The sequence below is a fragment of the Hydra viridissima genome, unplaced genomic scaffold (assembly GCF_058129835.1).
Source record: "Hydra viridissima isolate aposymbiotic clone 2 unplaced genomic scaffold, HvirCarnegie_v1 scaffold_9, whole genome shotgun sequence".
NCBI lineage: Eukaryota > Metazoa > Cnidaria > Hydrozoa > Anthoathecata > Hydridae > Hydra > Hydra viridissima.
The window spans coordinates 11,415,075-11,433,234 of record NW_028324308.1 but is presented as its reverse complement, the minus strand read 5'-3'; the positions used below and the strand labels follow the sequence as shown (position 1 = coordinate 11,433,234).

Here is an 18,160-nt window from a genome sequence, read left to right as displayed (position 1 = left end):
TGAGGTTTTTTATTTAGAGTTATATATTAGTATAGATATTTTTTAAAAACTAGAGTAATTAAACTTTATAAATCTGTACCTTTTGATTACAATAAAAACTTTTTTAAGTAGATTTTTAAATGACAAAAACTTAGTTATACTTTGTGCATTCAGTAAATGTTGAAGATATGCTTGTTTTTTTTGCAATGCTATTCTCGATGTTAAGTTTACACAATTTCTTTGCACCTGCCAAATTTTATTGATTTATTTCATGCAGCACATACTCTATTTTGTGCAGCACTTTTGGTACTTAAATTTTGATTTTCTGCTTTTATTTTGAGACATGGGAAGGGGGAGGGGCGGATGAAGCGGAACTTCAATCTGCTTTTAAATTTATAATAATTGGTTCAGATTTAACTAAAAAGAAAAATGAATAAAAATGAAAAAATAAAAATTTTTGTGGTAATCAAAAGTTCTCCTCAATAATCCTCTTATTGCAATTAAAAGTTCTCCTAAATCAATTATTAAAATCATTTTGATAAATGATATTACCACTACTTTTTGTTGAATATGATTCAAATAAATGATTTAGCTAGTTTCCATTTTTATAAGTTTTTATGCTAAGTATTGAGACAGTTCAATTATAAAACTCTAATATTTTTAATTACAGTTCAACTGTAGATAAAGTTCTTAAAATTTTTATCTTCAATTAAATTAACAAAGAAGTATAATTAACTTTATTATTTGCACAAGGTTTTTTTAACTTAATAAAAGTTAATATTACTACAAAAATATGACAGAAGGCACTGCTAAAAAGGTCACAAAAAGTTACAATGTTTATATTTTATTCAGTTATGACTTTGATTTCATTTATTCAAACTTGAAAAGTTTATTTGATTCATTTCTTCATAATTGCATTTAAAAAGAATTTTTTTTTTCATTATATATTTTCATTTATTTTTTAATTTGCTATTAATTTATAATTTTTCAATTAAAACAGTTAATTTGTAATTTTAAATAGTTCTTTAACCAATTTTTGTTTAACTTTTTTTTTAATATGCAGTTAATAAGATTAAAATTGGTTTTAGTGAAATTGAAAAAATTAGCATTGTACTTAGCATTGGTTGTATCTAAATTAGAAAATGATATGATCCAGATGGAGGAGGACAATATTGCACTTTCAGATACATCAGAAGACAATAAGGCTTATGCATTACAAACAAGAATGATAATTTACAGCATGTTGTTGTCTAATGTCCCAACATGTAATATTCCATTCTTATTGCAGAAAATTGCACAATATTTAGGTGTTAAATTTTTACATATTCCTCAGCGTATTACAGTTGAGCAAATGGCTCGTAAACTATATAATAATAATCTGATGCAGCAACGTAAGAGGGTGTCCATATCAACAGCATCCACATGACTTCAAAGAATAAATGTCAAGTCATTACCCTTGACCAATTACCTGGAGGTACATCTGATGATTACTAAAATCACGTATGTAATGCAGTGGATCATATGGCTTGAGTTTATTCAGATTATTTCTCACTTTCCTTTGATGAATGTCGTAAGTCTATTATTTCAAATATATCAAACACAATGACAGACAGAGTTGCAGCAAATCATCTTACCATTACCAAAGTTTGTGCAACCTGGGGTAAGAATTTAAATGAGCTGAACTGTCATTTGCACCCGCTTAATACAATAGCTATCTCATGTCGATCAGCATTACAGTCTTTGGAAAAGGAAAGTTGCCTATTATTTGGATATGACTGTATGGCAGTTAAAATTGTTTTGGCAATGAACAAAATGAGATTTAAAGATGGCAATGGTGATCCGGCAGGATTCGTAAATTTTTTAGACAATAACAAATTGCCATGAGGTACAATTCCAAGATATCGTGGCAATCGTCTTCATATACTCTTCCGTACTTATTTCATCTTTATGAAACACTACAATGCTTTTAAGCAATTTCTGACGATTGGAACAGTAAAGTGTGGCACTTTACAAACAGTTCTGCGATCAGCATTTTGTAATACAACTGCCATAAAACAAATGTGTGTGCTAGCAATATTTGGAAAACTTCTTACTGGACCCTGGATAAAAAAATTTTATGTATCAGCTGAAAAAGCAAGTTTTGATCATATTGCAGGTATCCAAGTAGTTAAAAATGTTTTGCAAACAATTAAAAATTGCAACTCTAATCCAGGTGCACTGATAAACAGTAAAAAGGATTTTTTCGAAAATCCCCTTAAATCAAATGTTTTAGAACCTGTTAAAAATTTATGCTCCATCAATGAGCAGGTCATCAGCATGATTTTGGCTCGTCTTATTGCTGTGGAAGATGTTTTGAACCATCAATATGAGCAATATTTCTCACTTTCTATTACAGAGACACTTAAAAAAGAGACAGCTAGTGCAAGGCTTCACAACATAGATAGAGAAGAGTAAATGGGTAAGTTTAGTGAAGCTAAAGGAAGATCTCCAAATGCAACAGTTTGTTATATATCTTCCAAAATAAGATCAAAAAAGAATAGAACTATAGATTACCTAGATAGTCTTGACCAAATATCTAGGGAAAATATAGTTAAGTGGTCAATCCAAGTAGCTCGTAAAAAAATAATAAACAATCGACTGAAACACACTGCATTACGAGCAGAAATCTCAAAAAGACACATGCAAAAGACAAAAAATGGATGAAAAAGAAAAAAGAAAGCTGGAGCAAGAGCTGCGTGTTCTATCTTTTAATGACATGAAAAATTTACATAAGCACTTATCTGTTAAACAACTTGATGACTTGTATGATGTAATGTATGAAAGAATTGTTGGGAGAGAACTCTGTCATGAATGGTTTGATACAGATTATAACAAATCTGTCATGTATGATGGGTGAGTAGAAAAAGTAAGTAAAAGAAAAGAAGACAGAATTTATACCATTTCTTACTGATGAATCTGATTCAGAAGCTGTTGACCATCTCATAAAAAAATCCAGCTTGCTGCTGATGTTATTGCAGGAGAGTTGATTTTTTCATAATTTTGCTGTTTTATTATGTGGTTTAATGTTATTTATGTAATAGTAGAAACCAATATTAATATTACTTATGTGATTTAAGTATTATAAATATATATATAAAAGAAAATAATATATAAAAAATATATAAAAATTAATTACAGCAAGTGATGTGACTTGCAAGAAAAGTACAGCAAGTGTTGTGACTTGCAAAAAAAAGTACAGCAAAGGGTGTGTTAACACCTTTACACCCACTGACACCCTTACATCCACCCTAAGTCTCATATTTGGCAGTGGTCTGGAAGCAAATAATAACTACTTCTAAAAAATAATATGAAAATCAACTATTTTACCAAAAAAAAATTTTTTTATAAATAAAATTTGCATTTTTTGGCGGTGTAGGTGTTGGTTTGGTGTCCCCTCTAGCCTCCCATATACGCCCGGTGGCTAGAAACCAACATAAATTTGTAGCCTACTCTTATACCTAACTTTTGATAACAAGTTATAGGCGTTTAAAAAATAATTGACAAACTTATATTAATTTTAGTTAAGAAAAGTATTTTTTTGACCACAGTTTCTTCAACAAATCCATATATCAAAAAATCGGTGTTTAAAACGTTATAACTTTTTGTCAAATTGTTGGATTTTGATAATTTTTTCATTTTTTAAATACTGTAATAAAGCTCTTTCCAATGATATATAACAATCTAATATTTGATCAATTAAAAAATTTCATGTAACATACCTAATGCCAATGTCTTCAGTCTCAAGAAAAAATATCTTTTCAAAAAAATAGTGATAAATTACTTATTCCAGCTGAACTTAGAGCTCCAATTTCTAAAACTGCACCAGAACGTGTAAAATTAACCCTACAAAATTATCGTTTAGAAAATAAATTGCTAAAAGAGAACATAAAAGAAATTCAAAAGGAAATAAGTAAATCCTCTCATCTTGTCAGTGATGACCTACACAAAGACTTGGTATCAATCATATCAAAAACTTATAGGACACACTCCATTTATGAAGCTATTTTGGGATGAGCAGCAAAAATACTTAAATACTTCAAAACAGGGAGTTCGTTATCACCCAATGATTATTCGCTATTGTTTAGGTCTTGTTGCAAAGTCTCCTGCAGCTTATGAGGAAATTCGTTTAAATGAAAAAACAGATTCTGGATTTGTAATTTTACCAAGTCAAAGGCGTTTAAGAGACTACAAAAACTATATCTGACCACGAAGAGGATTTAACCATGAATTTGTCAATGAATTAAATTTAAAGGTAAAGGATTTTTCTGAGCAAGAACAGTTTATGACTCTTTTATTTGACAAATCTCTCCTTAGAACACATTAGGTTAAGCCCATTTTCCAAAATGAATGTAAGATTAGCAGCTCAAGTACTTAGTTCATCCGTTAGCACTGCTTTAAAGGCATTTGGTCCAGCTGAAGCCTTTAGAACTGCTGAATATTGTCAGATGTTAAATGATTTTTTTGATTGTGTAAATGTGAAAAATATTACAGATTGCACTAGAAATCAAAATCGATTTTCCAAGCCATTTTATTTGATGAATGATGAAAGGCTAATATGGTTGACTGAAGTCTTTTTAAAATATTTTGAAGATTGGAAATTGTCTATAGATCAAAGACCTGGAAATTTCACTAAGGCTGATTGGGGGAATATGTTTTTATCTTGGCAAACATATGAAGGGATCAATATCACTGTTCACTCAGTTATTTATTTAATTAAACACCTTTTAAATATGGGTGTCCAATATGATTTAACTGAACGGCATTGTCAAGATTCATTAGAAAATTATTTTGGCCAACAACAAGCCATTGGAAGAAGAAAGGATAATCCATCTTTACATGATATTGGCTATAATGACAAAACAATAAAAAACCAATGCACTTTCAAACCAATTGTAGGAACTAATAGTCTTGATAATAATCCTGAACCAAAGACCTTTGCCAAAGAGAAATTACCATGCCGAATTTGGAACAAAAAATGAACTCATCAAAAGAAGGAAATTAAAAACAGCTATTTTCATAGCCACAAACCTTATAAAAGCATTACTTGTATAAAACAATTGCGCGCGCGTGCGTGTGTGTGTGCGTGTGTGTGTGTGTGTGTGTATATTTATTTATATATAACACATTTGTCCTTAGTATTTGCAAGAAGGGTTCCCAACTCTTGAATACTATTTTTTAATATTCAAGACTTGGGAACCCTTCTTGCAAATATGGAGATGAAAAGATTTTTTGACTTAACTTCTTGTTTCCACTATGTCTTACAATGTGCATAAGTGGTAATTGGGGCACCAAAAGGTACATTGTTAATCTCTAAAATTCTCTAGGAGGCTGAAAAGTGACCTCTTAAGTTGAAGTTGTGCTACAAAGAAAGAAGAGGGTGAAATAAAATTCTTAAAATTATTTATTTCAAAATAACTTTGATGAAATAATTTTAATAAAATAGTAAAAACAAATAAATATTAAACTAGTTTTAATTAAATAACATTTGATACTTAAAATAAAAACTTACTTAATTTCATTTGGTTTTCACTTTATTAATCATTGCATCTCTCCATCATGCTGCAATATAGTTCCTATGCAAGAATATGTTTTTAATGACATTTGTGGCTATGAAAATAACCTTTTCTAATTTCTATTTTTTATCTAAACTATTCAGTGGAGTTCAAAGTTCCTTTCTTGATTTCTTTTCTTAATGAATTTGTTCTTTTGTTCTTAGACTTGAATTTATGCAAGTTTACAAGGTCCTTTGAATAGGAAAATGAACAAACACGAATGTAAAGAGTTAAAAGATGGTCTAGAAGATTAAGAGACATTTCTTTAGATACTTTGTTAGAAGGAACATTGCAAATTTTTGAGAAGTGAGATAAAACCCCAACATCTTGAAGTAGTGACAAAGCATCAGAAGATATAGACCAAAGACCACCTCGATTTTTTAAACTAGTAAATTTTTTATTAGTATCATGATTATACTCATCAAAAGAATTAGAATCATTTTCTAAAACTTTTCCAGCCAACAGAATTGAGAGTGTTTCTTGACAAAATCTGGTTTGCCAACTTTTTGAATAACGTATCCTTCGATAAAAAGTACTAAATACATACCCACCCAAATATTCAACTAAATTTTTTTCTTTATCTGTAAACATAATTTCATTATCAATAACTAAAACTGAGGTGGCATTTTTAGACTTAGTCAAGCGAGCCAAAATGTGATTTGCAAGGTAATATCCTACAAGAGTTGAGGTTTTATCTGTGAGATTTTTCATAAAACCTTTCTGACCAGCAACTTTGTAAAATTTTGGATAAAAAACTTCCGCATCACCATTAAAATTGTCAATAACTTCCTTTATTAAATCAAATGAATGCTTTGCATCATCTTCAGAGAAACTGTACCATGAAAGCTCATCTCTGATATATGGAGGGTAGCAAAGATCGTTTTGCACAAATTTAATGCTTTTTTTAATGAAAGTTATGAACTCGTCTGCAGTACACGGTTAATAACAGTTTTTGCAATTGTTTGCAGTGTTGAAGAGTCAATCTTAGAGTGATGTGTTGTTATGTGGCGTTTGAGTCCTTTCTCTGATTTGCATTTTTTCACACACTGCTGGCAGTTAAAGTTGTTTGAAACGCTTCCATTCTCAATTTCTGTAAGAAAAGCATCGACATCATTAAGAAACTCACTTTTTTCAAAAAAAAACGTCTGATTCTAGATCAAATATAAGAGAATCAATGGACTGTTCCTCTACAAAGTTTGCCATTTTTCAGATTTTTGTGCACTAGTTAGTAGACTGGGCACGATAAATTTACTATTTTCCACATAAATTCAAAATTTTAACTTCTATTGTTTGAAAACAATAGAATCTTGTGAAAACGGCTAAACTGGCCAGACCATCTGTTATTATGACTGTGATGAGCCCGCAACAAGATACAATATTAAATATTAGGCTTTAATCGAATATATAAAGTCACTACAATAACGACAACAAAGTAAGTTAAAAACGCAAGGAATAAACATAATTAATAAGTACGGTTCGCTCATGTTATTGAGAACGGTGTTATGAGCCCGCAACAAGATACAATATTAAATATTAGGCTTTAATCGAATATATAGTCACTACAATAACGACAACAAAGTAAGTTAAAAACGCAAGGAATAAACATATTTAATAAATACGGTTCGCTGAAGCGTTAAACCATAAAGAAAGGGAAATGACATCTTCAGATCAGAGCTTTTAATATACGACAGTCTTCTCCGCCATTTTTTTTTTTTTTTTTAATAAGAATTTTGAATTAATGAGTGATGTAATCGTTTAGGTATTTTGGTTTTTTAATATTTCGTCCGGATCTTGAAAATGTTCTGTTCTGTGTTTCTACGGTAGCAGGGCTTTGAGAAACAAACTGGCCGGGTGTGCCTATTTCTGGTGCATTGATATTTGTGGTGCCATCCATTAAAGAGTTCTCAAGATCATTATGTGGGGTTAAAACTATTTCACTGGTTTCGGTTGATGCATGCCGCCCTTGATTTTCCTGATTGTAGGTATCAGTATCAATAGATATTTGGTCTTTACATAATTCAACGGATTGTTGTTGGATCGGCTCTGCATAACTACTAGATTCTGCCGATGAGTCATTCTCCTGAAGTGGAGCAAGATCTCTGATCGATACTGTGTCAATCTTACCATTTTTAAATCTGACGCGTGTAAAATAGGGAGATATTGTTTCTATCAGCTGGACTTTGTCAACGAGTGGATCTCCCTTCTGTCTGATTTGCCGTCTGTAAAGAATTACAGAATCCTGCTCAGCTAGAAAATCCGGTAGTACGGTACCTACAATGGATGAACGTTGGAAGTTCATCATCCTTTGATGTGGTGTTTCATTGGTGCCAGTACAAAGTAGTCCTCTAACTGAAGATAGAATCATTTGTAAGACTACTTCCCACTTTTCTTTTCCCAGACTTAATATTTTTAGGGCTAGACTAATTGCTTTTAATATGGTACCGTTTGTCCTTTCACATTGCCCATTGCCTTGTGGGTGATAGGGAGTAGTTCTGGTTTTGATGACACCATTTCTTTCAAAGAATTTTTGAAGTTTTACGCTTTCAAATTGTGTCCCCCGATCTGTGTGTATTGAAGATGGTGAACCAAATAATGAGAATAGGCTGAGGAGATGACGTATAACAGTATCTGCAGTTATATCGTTACACGGAAACGCAAATGGGTATCGTGAATATTCGTCAACTATCACAAGGATGTATTTATTTGCTGTAGTGGATTGTAGGGGACCAACAAAGTCCATGGATAAATGTTCCCACGGTCTAGTTGACTGAACAAGACGACCTGTTGGAGGCTTGTAGAAACGTGGTTTAATTTCGTTGCACGTGGTACAGTACTTTGCTAGTTGCTTAATTTCTGTGGTCGAATAAGGTAAGTTTCGGCTTTTGCAATAATGTAGCATTCTTTTAACTCCCGGGTGACATAGTTGGGAGTGGATATAATGTAATGTTCTTGAGGTACTTTGTAATGAACAACATCGGGAGAGGGCGTCAGCAGCAGTATTTTCGTGGCCCGGTCTATATGAGATTGTATAGTTGACGTCTGCCAATTCTAAGCGCCAGCGAGTAAGTTTACTGTTTTTGACCCCTGTTTGTTAAAAATAAGTGATATTGATCTTTGGAACCGAGTTGATTAGATGTTTCCATCTTCTGCAGCATTCCACTATAGCTGCAGCTTCTTTCTCAACAATCGCATGTTTCTTTTCGGCATTTGTTAGTGTCCTTGAAAAGAAAGCCACTGGCCTGCCTAGGGGTAGTAATGTTCCTCCAAAGGCTTTGTCGGAAGCGTCTGTGATAGTTGAATCCATTTGGCGTAATATGCAAAAAATCTAATCATTCTATTTAGTTCTCGTAAAGTTCGTGGATCTGGCATATTCATTAAGGCTTCGTATCTCTTAGGGTCGGGTTTTATGGTACCGTTCTCAATAACATGGCCTAAAAATTCTATTTGAGTTTTTTTGAAATTACTCTTTTCCATGCTTATCTCTATATTGACATCTTTAGCCGCGTTTAGGAACCTCTTTAGGTTTATGTCATGGTCATCTTTTCCACCAATAATCAAATCGTCAAGGTAAGCATAGGTGTTTTCCAGCTCTTTGGTCTGGATAAATTCGTCCATTACTCGTTGAAAGATTGGCACAGCATTAGTGCAAACAAAAGGTAATCTTTTGAACTCGTAAAGTCTACCATTAGCTTCAAATGCAGTTAGTTTATAGTCTTCTGGTCGTATTTTTACCTGATGGTATGCGGATTTGAGGTCAATAGTACTAAAAACTTTTTTGGCTGCTATTTTAAGTAACATGTCGTTAATTCTTGTATTGGGTATGAATCTAGTGGCGTGTGTAAGTTGATTGTATTTGAATAATCGATAACTAAGCGATTTTTGTGCCCTGAAGATACCACAAAGCATTGAGCACGCCAAGGGCTGCGGCTTACTTGAATGATATTTTGTTTGAGCATGCGGTTGATTTCTTCAGTTAAAAATGGGATATTTTTGCTCCGTCGTGATTTCGTTGAGATAGGCTTAAGGTGGTAACCCTAGAAATAATTTATTTTTTGAGTTTAAGCTATTTATTGATATTTTTTAGTAAAACTTGATTCTATTTCAAAAAATTAAAAAAAAAAAATCATTCAAAAATTTTTTTGCCTTGATTATCCAAAAATAAATTAGTTAAACTTCAAACAATGGGGTGTATTTGAAAACATAACATCTCACTATATAATAACTCTACAGCTTTGAAATTTTGCAGAAATGTTTATTATATATAATATTTTCATTTGTCATAAGATTTTTTGATTTGCCTCGATAACTCCAAAGTTATACAAAATATTTCAGAGTTTATTTATTTTGTCACTCAAATTAGTACGAAATTTCATATAAATCTGAAATTTGCCCTTTATATTACAAAATCCTATGAGAAATGATTTATCAATGTCTTATAAAAATGTCCTGAAAATTTCAGTTCATAAATCCATAACATTTTTAAAAAACCATGTTTTGAAATGTGGAATGTCTCAAAAACTATTAAATCTGGGAAATGAGACTTTTAATAAAGTATTTCAAAAATAATGCTTAAAAACCACCATATATATATGAAGTTTGTTTTTCATTTGAAACCTCAACATCCACTGTACCTTTTTTAATTTTTCTTAGTTTTTTACGCTGTTTTAACACCATATTAGAAGACTTGTGCTTCATGTGTTTAACACGTTTATTATAAGCCTCCATTAGTTTCTTGGAAGTTATTTGTCCTTTAATTCCAAAATTTTCCAAAACAGATCTTACTCCTTCCCCACCATCATTGAAATGAAGAACTGCAGAATTAATTGCCAATTCAAACGTTCTTCTGGATAAGAATACATTTTTAGGACAGCGAGTCCATATAATTGCGTTAAATGCTTCATTTGCATTTTGCGTTTGTCCATGGAGGCATTTGGTTAGCAATTTATCATCAGATAAGTCTTGAAAAATTGGTTTCAGCTTTAAATAGATCCATATTGGTAAATTAATTTTATCTTTATGAAACTTAGTACCATTTAGTTGATCAAGTTGCCACTTACACCACGAATTTTTTTCTTTGGTGTTAACCATGTGGCGATTCTTTGGTGGTATTTTTTTTTTTTTCTTTGCAAATTTTGTTTTGTTGAAATCATTTTTAATAACTAAAATCTAAAAAATTAAAAAATTTAGATAAATAGACTTCAAAACAAAAAAGAAATTAGCATTCGATAAGCAATTCATGTCACCAGACACACTTCATGCCTATCCTTTTAACTTCAAAAAGTGTTTTAGGTTTAAAAGTATAGCTAATAGTCACTATATAGCTTTAAAGTATAGCCATAAAAATGTTTAAAAGATAGTTTTCTGCTGCATTTTTAAGGGCATTTACATGTTGCTAGGGCGTTGCTAGGGAAAGTAACAACAACCAATTCACAATTATATCAATTTGTTGACAATCATATTAATAAAACTTATTCATGTTATACATTTTTGAAAAGGTAATAAATTTCTTAATTAAATATAATAGAAATAGTTTTTTTGAAAATTTTATCAAAAATCAACATTTATTTCTAGGGTTACCACCTTAATTTTATTGATATCTACTCCAGGTATTAATGCATATGTGTTACATATCATGCTGTTTGTAGCAAGACAAAATTTGAGTGGTTCTTTATTTCCTTTAAAGCTGATAATTACGGAAGAATGTTGTGACAGAACGTCCATTCCGATAATTACAGACGCCACCAAGTTGTCAACGACAAGAAACTGTGCTTTTAGCTTTTCGCGAACCATTAGTAATGAACCTCGAAAAATTCCTTTTACTTTTAGAGTGGAATGATCTGCCAGTGAAACCTGTGAAGTGCACCGAGTGTCGTAGACAAGGTTCCATTGCATAAGAAGTTCGGAAGTAATGAATGATTTGTCTGAGCCGGTGTCACGTTAAATAAGTAGCCCGTTAAAAAAGTAGACAGATAGCTCTGCGCATGCGATAAGCATGATATGATATTAAGTTTCCGTTAGGTATGTGAAATCTATCGTCAAATAAGTAGCCTTGTTCCGTTAGGTAAATAAAGCGTGTATACGAAATAAATGTGAAAGAATAAGCACGTCATTTTTTTTCAGTGGTTGTATTAAAATCTTTTTAATTGTTTTGTATTTTGTTTACAACGTGTTGTGGTTACAAAAAAATATGTTAGTTTTTGGATTTAACTTGAAATTAGTTTTAAAAATGACAAAAGAAGAAGACGTAAGAGAAAAAATTATGCACAAATATTTACAAAATCCTAATAGTAGCTACAATTCGATAGCAAAATCGTTGCAAATACATCAATATACCGTTAGTCGTGTTATTCAACGTTTTTCTCAAACAAAATCGATCAAACGCAAATCTGGTGGTGGAAGAAAGGAAGGTTTTAAAGATATAAAATTAGTTAGAAAACTGGTTAACAGTTTTAAGAATAACCCAAGCCTTTTACTCAGGGAACGCGCAAAAATATATGGAGTTTTTCATAGTTTCGTTGCAAAAGTTAGAAACAAACATGGTTTTCATTCTTTCAAAGTACAAAAGTGCCTAACCGTTCTGAAACCCAACAAAAAAGTGCAAGAACCCGCGGCAGAAAGTTGTATGACAATTTTATTTCTAAAAATTTCTGTTTTATTGAAGATGATGAAACTTATATCAAGTACGATCATCAACAAATTCCTGGTGCTGTTTATTATATTGCCAAATATAGAGGAAAAGCAGATAAGAAATTTAAATACACAAAACATGGCAAGTTCGCTAAAAAAGCTTTGATTTGGCAAGCTATTTGCAGTTGTGGCAAAAAATCAGCACCTTATATTTCTCATTCCACACTTTCTGGTCAAATATATGTTAAAGAATGTTTACAAAAATGCCTTTTACCTCTCATTAAATCACAAAATAACAGACCTGTGTTCTGGCCTGATTTAGCATCAATTCATTATTGTAGACTAGCTATGGAATGGTATAAAAAGAATAATGTGAAATTTGTGCCTAAAACAGAAAATCCTCAAAACTGCCCAGAATTGAGAGTTATTGAAAAGTACTGGGCTATTATTAAAAAAAAAATGAAAAAAACAAAAAAGCTTTGCAGAAACATTAAAGATATTAAAATATCATTTAAAAAAGCATCAAATAGTTTTGATTCATATTCTATGCACAAGCTTATGGGTACCACTAAAGCAAAAGCTCGTAATTTTATTAGATTCCCACAGGAATAATTAATTTTTTTTTTTAATGTTTGATTTTCTCATATTATTGTATTAAAATTATTATTTGGTTCGAAATAAAAATTGAGGAGTACTTTTTTTTAGTTGTTTTTTTACTTTCACATTATATTTCGTGTACACGCTTTATTTAAAGTGACTTAAATTTCTAATTTACAAGTCAAAAATTTAATTTGAAAAATGCCTGTTCTTAACTATTCTGTTGAAGATGTTAAACAATATCTCTCTGATGTAAGGATAAAATATTACAAATCAGAGCTTAAATCTTTTTTAAAGTATGCAAAAAAATTCAAACTATGTGGTATGTAAACATTATATTATACTTTGTTGAATAAATAATTGTTGTCATTGAATTAAATCTAAATTTTTACATACTTTAGATGGTAAATTGTATTATGTATAAAGTCTTATTTATCAGAAAAACAAGCATTGTCCACCCAATCTATTTTAAAAGAGCATGATTATTGTCTTAAAATGACTAAACAATTAATTGAAAAAGATGATTTAAAAATAATTTTAAAAAAATCCAGCAAGAGAAAACATCCAACTTTTCTAACTGATGCAAGTGTATCTAAATCCAAAAAATTAGTTTGTCCTGCAATTTCTTTAGATAACAATTTTTATTCAACATTATCAGCACAGTCAATCAAGCTGGGCATAGATGTTTTAAAACATCCATCTTGTTGGCTTGATGATACTTTAATTGATATTGCACAAATCTTTCTTTCATATCAGTTTCCTGAAGTAGGTGGATTTCAAAGTTCTTGGATTTTTAATTCAAAAAACTTTGGTGGTTAAACTATTTCCGGAAAGTTTGTTCAGATACTTAATGTTAGAAATTCGCATTGGGTTCTAATAAGTAGTTTGACGTCTGAAAATGGTTCTAATTCTGTTCAGTATTATGATTAAATGTTTACTAGATTTAATAAAGGCCCTGTTCCATTACTGGTAAACAGAGTTGCACGATTGTTGTTAATAAATGAATGTATTTCTTCTTTGAATGTGGAGGTCATAAGATGTCAAAAGCAAGACAATGGAAATGATTGTGGGGTTTATGCTATTGCAAATGCTACTGCTTTATGCAATAGTTTTGATTCAAGTTTAATTATCTGGGATAAAATTAGTATGAGGTCTCATTTCCTGCAGTGTATTGAGAGAAAAAAAATGGAGATATTTCCTTACATTTCTATATCATATGGTAAAAAAGTATGCTCATTATCATTTCAATGTGATAATTTCTGTCACTGCAGTAATAATTTTTTTTAAAACCTTGATAAAAGTTAGATATTTGATTTATTAATTTTTGTTTTGTGAGTATAATGACTTGAAATCTTTTTGTTAAATGCATAGAAATATTTTCTTAACAAAAACTTATTTTAAACAAAAACTAATTTTAAGTGTCTTTGATTGATTCAGTTTTAGATTAGAGTTATAAGTAGTAGAGATATAACAAGTAGAGTTACAAGTAGTAGTTATAAGTTAGAGTTAGAACTAGAGTTATAAGTAGTAAAGATGGAGCTAGACTAGAGTTTACTCAATTTTATATTAGAGTTTATTGTAGAGTTTTTTAAATTAGATTTATTATGATAATTTAATTTTTTTTAAAAAATTTGTTACTATATTTTAAATTCTAGTTGTATCATCACTCTAACTATTAAGTAAAAGTTATAATTAATAAATATAAATTATAAATATAAAAAAGTTAAAAAAGTTTTCCAATATTATTTTTCTTATATTTCACTTTAGATTGCCTGGTTATATTTCAGTTTACAAGTACTTTTTTAAATTCAAACACAATTGTCTTTTTTGTTTGTTTCATCTGTCAATTTATTATAATTATCTGGTAAATAATTCTGATTATAATTATAATGAAAGCTTTCTTCTTTTTTTTTTTTTTTTTTTTTTTTTTTGAGTTTTAGGTACGACAACTTAAGCTCTTATGGCTAGGAGTAATTAAAGAAAAAGATTCCATCACTTATGTTAAAAGTATATTGATAGGTAAACCTCGATCCCTGTTGTTTATTTGAGAAGGCAAACAACCGACAATCTAGGAGAGGTATATTTAAATGGACGCAAGTTTAAAAACAATACAAAGTTGAATGTAAATTTATTTTGGAAAATAAATTTTTAACAATTTAATGTTATAATATCTTTTTTTTTACATTTCTCATTTTGTTTCCACGTAATTGTAATCTTCTACATGTTTTAATTGCTTACACATTATCCCATGTAAGTGTGTTTGGACGGTTTAATTTGGATAATGGTGGTTTTTAATTGTAACGTTATGGAAGGTTTGATATCATATTTAGATCAAAACCTACGAAAAACTCGTTTTTCAGATCAGAAATAGATTCCTAGGTTTATTAAGTGTAATAGACTTTAAACTTTTTACACTTATATGAAAATTTTCATCAGCAGAAAATTTATAGATTAAGCTGCTTTTTTAAAAAAATTTTTAATTAAAATAACTCTTAGAAATACTATTACATTAACAGATAACATTACTTATCCAGGAGGCACCGTGTGGGGTGCGCGCCAGATATCAAAATACAAACATTTATATCACAATCTATAAACATGAGACACAATGCAATATAAGATCGTTAATCAATGGAAGTGTGGCGCTCCTAATTTAGGAATTTTCATTTATCGTATTGTTACGTTAAATATGTTTGCAAATATTAAGTTCTTATAAGACTATTTTTAAAGTCATATATATTTCAATAAGGGTTTTATAAAACTTTAACTTAATCTTAACTTAACATTTAAAATTAAGTTTAAAATTACGTTTGGTGTTAAAAATATTGTCTAGATTGCTCATTTTGTCTACTTTTATAACGGGATACCTATTTAACGCCTATAATGGCGTTAAATAAGTATCCGCTAACGCATGCGAAGATATAATATTTGTCTACTTTTTTAACGGGATACTTATTTAACACCTATAGACGTTAAATAAGTATTCGTAAATTAACGCATGCGCAGATACCACATTTTGTCTACTTTTTTAACGGGCTACTTATTTAACGTGACACCGGTATCCAATAATGCTTAAGTCTTATTTTTGTTTATGGTGACGTCAATTAATCTACTTGGTGAGTTTATTGCGGCTATGGAAGAAGATAGTTGTGACTGTCGTATATTAAAAGCTCTGATATAAAGACGTCAATGACTATGATTTAACTCATTCTCTCTAAACCCCTCTCGCTCCCCCTAACCCCTCTTACTAGAGGCCTATTCGTCGTGCAACCGGAATTTTTTGTGCAGGCCTATTTTTTAAGTTTTTAAAAATAAATGTTGTTTATAATATATTGTGAATTGCTGTTGTATGATGTTGTAAATAAACTTCGATAATTTTAACGTGTTGTTTTAGAATTTGTTTAAAGCAAGAAATATATATATTTTTAATTTCAGATTAAGTATATATATCGTGCCAAAAAAACTGTTGTGTGTACGCTTGTCACAATAATTATCAAAATGAACAAAATAAAAGTAACGAGTGAAGCTAGAAAAGTGTATCAGTGCATCATATTTTAAATTACAATGTTGAACCTGAAAAATGGATAAATTATCATCACGAGCAAGTTTAAAGCGTTTCTGTGCATTTGTCGCCATTTTCGATACTTATCAGTGAATAGCATGATGCCCTTGGCCATTTTTTTGCTCAGCCTGATAGGATACAACAGAAAAAGAACAAGGCATCCAAGAGGAGTTGGTGAAAGCCTCGAACTTGGCCACATTTGGCCCAAGTTTTGACATTTCCTATGGAAATTGAGCCAAAAACGGCGTTTTGTGGCCAATTCCGGTGCTTGCCAGCCTTTCTGTTGACTGTCTTTGTCATTTTTGTGCTCAGCCTGATAGGTTACAACAAAAAAGGAGCAAGACTTTCAAAAGAGCTCGGTGAAAGTGGCCAAAATCGTGACATTTGGCCCAAACTCGTTGGAATTGTGTGGAAATGGAACAAAAAACGGAGTTTTGTCGCCAATTCCGGCATTTGCCAGCCTCTCTGTTGATTGTCTTTGTCAATTTTGTGCTAAGCCTGAAAGATTACAACAAAAAATTTCCAAAGGTTCAAAGAAATCTCGGTGAAAAGCTCAAGGTTGACGAAATAATCACAGAATTGACATTACGAGCAAATTCTAAGCATTTCTGTGCATTTGTCGCCACTTTCGACACTTATCAGTAGATAGCTTGATGCCCTTGGCCATTTTTTTGCTCAGCCTGATAGGATACAACAGAAAATGAACAAGACATCCAAGAGGAGTCGGTGAAATCCTCGAATTTGGCCACATTTGGCCCAAACTATGACGTTTCGTGTGGAAATTGAGCAAAAAACAGCGTTTTGTGGCCGATTCCGGTGCTTGCCAGCCTTTCTGTTGACTGTCTTTGTCATTTTTGTGCTCAGCATGATAGGTTACAACAAAAATGAAGCAAAACTTTCAAAAGAGCTCGGTGAAAGTAAACAAAATTGTGACATTTGGCCGAAAAATCGTTGGATTTGTGTGGAAATGGACAAAAAAACGGGGTTTTGTCACCAATTCTGGCATTTGCCAGCCTCTCTGTTGATTGTCTTTGTCATTTTTGTGCTAAGCCTGAAAGATTACAACAAAAAATTTCCTAAGGTTCAAAGAAATATTGTTTCTATCCTACAAAGTGGCTGAAAAATATAAGTATAAATGGTTAAAATGTAAGGAGTATCTTCTATTTCAAACTGTATTCGTATTAAACTCCTCTACAACATGTGTTCAAATGCAGTTCATAACATCTTTTTGAAGTCGTGAATAATTTAGCTTAACTAATGCTCGAAGTGTAATAACAACTCTTTTAATCACGGAAATTTTTACAGCATCTGCAAAAATACATGAACACTTTTAATAAGTAAGAACAAATCAAACGTATAATAAACAAAAAACAATAAAGCAACAACAACAATGTTTAAAGATAATCAATAATTACAACATTGAATAACAAAAAAGTATTCTAAAACACTATAAAAACAACAAGTAACAACAACAACAACTAATACAAAGAATTTAACAAGTTTAACGAAAGCAATGAACAATAAAAGTAATAATCAATTACAAAAATGACAAGTGATAACGGAACTTAATAATACAACCTTATTAACGTAAGTCTAACAAGATAGTAAACAACAACAATAATTAAAAATATTGTAAAATATAACTGAAATCTTAACTAACATTAGCAACAACAACGAAAACCCTGCCTGAAGAACAGAATAGAAAGACAACATAGAAACATAGAAAACATAACAAAAAATAACTTAACGCACAGCTATTATGTCTCGTTTCAAAAGATGATCTAGCTCTTGTATGCATCGGCGT

The 18,160-nt window shown here is 30.9% G+C and overlaps 2 pseudogenes across 1 annotated transcript; both read left to right on the top strand.

Annotated features, from left to right (window-relative positions):
* The first annotated feature begins 1,008 nt into the window (after window positions 1-1,008).
* Window positions 1,009-3,089, top strand: LOC145195996 (uncharacterized; annotated as a pseudogene).
* Window positions 3,090-12,993: 9,904 nt separating this feature from the next.
* LOC149884033 (uncharacterized) lies at window positions 12,994-14,516 on the top strand (annotated as a pseudogene). The gene has a single exon (XR_016455432.1). The product of XR_016455432.1 is annotated as an uncharacterized LOC149884033 (transcript).
* The last annotated feature ends 3,644 nt before the right edge of the window (window positions 14,517-18,160 follow it).